The following is a 4,985-nucleotide window of genomic DNA, read 5'->3' on the forward strand; positions in this document are numbered from 1 at the left end:
TCTTCTAGTTCTCTAATTCTATAATCTTGAGTTTGGAAGAGGGAAGCTAAAATCACATTTCCCAGACCTAGCTGGTCTGGAAATTTAATAAACGGTCATTTAATAACAACTAACACTTTGTTGAGATTTTAGTCTGTCACACCATTTTAAGTGCTCAAGGAATATTTATTTACATTTTCACAACAACCCTATGAGATAGTGCTGTAATCTCCATTTTACAAATGTAAACTGAGTCATGAGAAATTAATTAACTCAGCCAGGTCACAAAGATAGTAAATGACAAACCCAGGAAGTTGACTTCGAGTGCGTGCCCTTAATTTGCAACCTAAAAATCCCCTAGAGTAAAACTGGTCCACTGAGAAGCAGTCCTGAGAACTTTGAGGGAATTATTGAGAAAGAGGCACTTTCTTTTTGTTACTAAGCTACACTAAGTTAGGGGAATGTAAGCCTGGAACAGTGGGTAGTTGCCTTGACACAGCACTGTTAGAGCCCACTGGAAGTGAGGCCCAAGTGGAAAGCAGAGCCAAGAGCTGAGGAAAGACATTCTTGGTAATAGCAGAATTTGTTGTGTCTGAAATCAGATAACGCTGAATTCTTCAGGCATTTAAATGTTTTCATTCTCATTGACTACCTCTTCTCCCCATTTGAAAAATTGACCTGGCTCTGCACAGTGTTTCACACCTATAGTTCCAGCTACTCAGGAGGCTAAGGTGGGAGGATCATTTGAGCCCAGTTCAAGAAGGCAGTGTGCCACGATCACATCTGTAAATAGCCACTGCACTCTAGCCTGGGTAACAATGAAACTTTGTCTCTAAGAAAAATTTAAAAACTAAAAATTGAGCTTCTAAGACTCAGTATAGGTTATTGTCCTCTGAAAACACTAAATTTAAACATTTGTGGGTGTATGCCTGCAGAATGTAACATCACTGATTAAGTCATTGGACAATCAGGACAAAAGATGGTGTAAGTTCTTAGAATTGTATGAATTGTGATCTAAGTTGAGAGGTATGGAAGTGAGAGAATTGCATATTTAGATATGTAAGGGGTAGGGCTGAGAAGTTTCAGGAGGGAAATAAATAGAGCCATAGTGCTTAAATTCTTTTTGGATTTTCCTTGGATTGAAAACTTGGCTGTATGATTAGGAGAAAGTTCACTTAACAATTCTTAAGTCAACATTTCTTCATTTTTAAGATGGGATAAGTACTAGTGCTTATTTCACCTGAAGTTGTCAGGATAAAATAAGAGCATACTAGTAAAGGGCTTAACCATAAGAGATGTGTGATAGTAGAAGCTATTTGAGGATAGAAGGCTTGGAAATGTGGGTTAGGGCAGTGTTTCATAATAATAAGAAAAGGGTGGGCAGGTGCAGTGACTCATGCCTGTAATCTCAGCACTTTGGGAGGCTGAGGTGGGTGGACCACTTGAGATCAAGAGTTCGAGACCAGCCTGACCAACGTGGTGAAACCTTGTCTCTACTAAAAATACAAAAATTGGCCGGGCATGGCGGCTTGCGCCTGTAGTCCCACCTACTCAGGAGGCTGAGGTGGGAGAATCGCTTGAACTCAAAAGGCAGAAATTGAAGTGAGTCGAGATTGTGCCACTATAGTCCAGCCTAAGTGACAGAGCAAGACTCTGTCAAAAAAAAAAAAAAAGGAATAAAACGACTTATTAGTGGTGGTGGGGTCTCATTGCTTGATAAAACTTTTCACTAGAGGAAGAAGAACAAGTAGAGACCAAAAGTGGAATAATTGAGTTTGAACCGTTATTTGGTGAAAGAAAGTTCTAGTAAAGGTTTGGAAACTAGTATTGATGGATGGGATGGCACTTGCAAAGAGATGAAAAGAGAATACGGCTTTTTCAGTTGGAGATTCCCTGGTGTAGGGAATGTGCTAAAAAGACTACAGTGATCTAGGCCTTTGCTGCTCAGTGTAGTTCTGGATCTACAGCATCAAGGTCATCTGGAAGCTCGTTAGAAATGCAGAATCTCAGGCCCTACCCAGACCCACTGAATCAGAATCTGCATTTTAATAAGATCCCAAGGTGATCTCATGCGCATTAAAATTTGAGAAGCACTGCTCCAGGCTAGAGAGCAATGCATGGATTTCCATTGTTTAAAATGCAAAAGAATGAAGAAATGTGGTCCCAAATCACTGGGACATCTGTTTTAATATCTGTGATACAGTAGCAACAAGTTGCATAGTTTTCTTTAGGCTTACTGTTTCATTATGCAGTGTGTGCCTGCCAGGTTTCAGAAACACAAAACTAACCACTAATTTTCATCCTTATCAATGCTCTTTCCTCCAAAACTGATGCTAAGGAATACTTCTGGCTTCCCAAGTTTTAAATATTGAAGTGCTCTTGAAATTTAAGTGAACTATAACTCCTTGCTTACCCACAGTATTAGTTATCTATTGCTGCATAACTATCCCAAAACTTACCAACCTAAAATAACAAACATGTGTCACAGTATCTGTGCTTAGCTGAGTGATTTGGCTAAGGGTCACTTGTGAAGTTGAATCAAGCTATAGGCTGGGGCTTCAGTCAGTCATCTGAGGTTCCACTGGGGCTGAAGGATCTATTTCCAAGATTGCTCATACAGTTGTTTGCAGGCCTCAGTTTGTCACCATATAGATGTCTCCCTAGGCTGCTCGAGTGGTTTCATGGCAGGACAACTAGTTTTGCTCAAATTTAGTGTGCTGAGAGAGGAAAAAAACAGAAACTTTGGTCTGATAACCTAATCCTGGAAATGACAAGTATTAATCCATTTTCACACTGCTATAAAGAACTGCCTGAGACAGGGTGATGTATAAAGGAAAGAGGTTTAATTGACTCACAGTTCAGCATGGTTGGGGAAGCGTCAGGAAACTTACAATCATGGCAGATGGAGAAGGGGAAGCAAGGCACCTTCTTCACAAGGCAACAGGAAGGAGAAGTGCTGAGCAAAGGAGGAAGAGCCCCTTATAAAAACATCAGATCTTGTGAAAACTCACTCTCACGAGAACAGCGTGGAGGAAATGGCCCCCGTGATTCAATTACCTCTACCTGGTCTCCTCCTTGACATGGAATTATGGGGATTACGATTCAAGATGAGATTTGGGTGGGAACACAAAACCTAACCATATCAACATACTATCACTTCTGCCATATGCTGTTAGTCACACAGACCAAACCTACCTAATACAGTATGGGAGGGGATTACACAATGGTGTGAACACCAGTGAATGAAGATCACTGGGAGGTTGTCTTGGAACCTGGCTACTACAGTGATGGGAAAAGCACTTTGCTTTGTGCAACCAGACTCATCAATAGCTCCAGGTGCAGCTTATACAACTGGGAGCCTCTTTAGTCTCTATGGAGAGGACGGAGTGAAACAATGAGTGACTTGCAGATCTCACACCCATATTCACATTACTTCTAGGGCTGCTGATCCAATCAGAAATGGATTTTAATCTTGCTTGGATGGGGGAAATAGGGGAGTATGAAAGCAAAGAACACCTATTTGGTTGAGACTGCCTTTACATTTCAAAAAAATTTAATGCAGAGTAGTCTCATCAGTTCTTTAATTCATAATTGTATCAACATTGGGGAAGGATGTTTTGCTGGAGAGTGGTCAGACTAACTTTGAAACAGGTCGTATCTACTAGGCATACTGACTTTCCCATGTCAAAACTTGGTTTTTTGTTTTTTTGTTTTTTTGTTTTTTTGGTCTAGAGCCAAAGAAGCAATGAGTGATGTGTATAACCAAATGTTGGGATAACTCCTTTTATCAATAGGCTTGCATCCATTTCTCTTTATCCTGATGCTTCTTAATCAGCTCTGTGCAGCTTTACTCTCTGCAATTCTCCATACTTAACCATGCACATAACCAGCCCAACACACTGTACATCCTACGGTCCATAAACTCTTAAAATTAGAAAAATAAATTGTATAGAAGAGTTGTCAATCTCCACTGAAATTTGGCTGGGATAGATCACTCCAGTCATACATTAAAAATATTTAAAATTTCCTTCTATTACAAAGGTATTCAGAGAAAAATCTCTGAGTATTCCAGAGATTGCAGAGTGTAAAATCAGCTAAACAATCTTTATCTAATTATTGTAACAAAACAACATACCAGGAATTCTTATTTTGCCATTGGGAAATAAAGTTATGTTGGCAAATAAAATTATGTTAATCTGAAGCAATGACATTTGGTCCACTTTAGATCAAAGGCCCCTCTGTACCCCAGAGGGCCAATTCGGCGCTTATTAGGACAAAAGGCTTGTGTAAAAGTACAAGTATTTCTTTTTCTTTTTTGTGGGTCACCTTCTTGTTGTTGCTTCCAATAAACCTCTCAGTGGTTAGCAAGTTTTAACCAGAATATCAAGCAAGATCATTTTCTTACTATGAAATGGAGTTTTAAAATTTGATAAGTTAGATAAGTATCAGGTATACAGGAACAGCATATTACTCCAATGAAAATACAACCTTTCGCATAATTAATATATCTCCATGACATATATTACTGTTTTTTTATTTTTACAGTTAATTGGTGTCTTAGTTCATTCAAGATGCTATACCAAAAATACCATAAACTAGGTGACTTATAAACAACATTTATTTCTCACAGTTCTGGAGGTTGGGAATTCCAAGATCTATGAGCTGGCAGAGTTGGTGTCTGCTGAGGGCCCATTCTTCATAGATGGTACCTTCTATCTGTGTTCTCATATGGTGGAAAGGCTATTTGGGGCCTCTTTTCTTCTATCTGTGTTCTCATATGGTGGAAGGGCTGTCTATCTGGGGTCTCTTTTACAAGAGGACTCATCCCATTGATGAGGGTTCTGCCGTCATGACCTAATCACGTCCTTAAAGGCCTTACCTCCTAATTCCATGACCTCAGGGATAAGGATATAACACATGAATTTTGGAGGGACACAAACATGCAGACAATAGCAATTGGAAAGTGAACTTTGCTGACAGACACAGTATAATATGATTTTTTTTTT

The sequence above is a fragment of the Mandrillus leucophaeus genome, unplaced genomic scaffold (assembly GCF_000951045.1).
Source record: "Mandrillus leucophaeus isolate KB7577 unplaced genomic scaffold, Mleu.le_1.0 Scaffold196, whole genome shotgun sequence".
NCBI classification, from domain to species: domain Eukaryota; kingdom Metazoa; phylum Chordata; class Mammalia; order Primates; family Cercopithecidae; genus Mandrillus; species Mandrillus leucophaeus.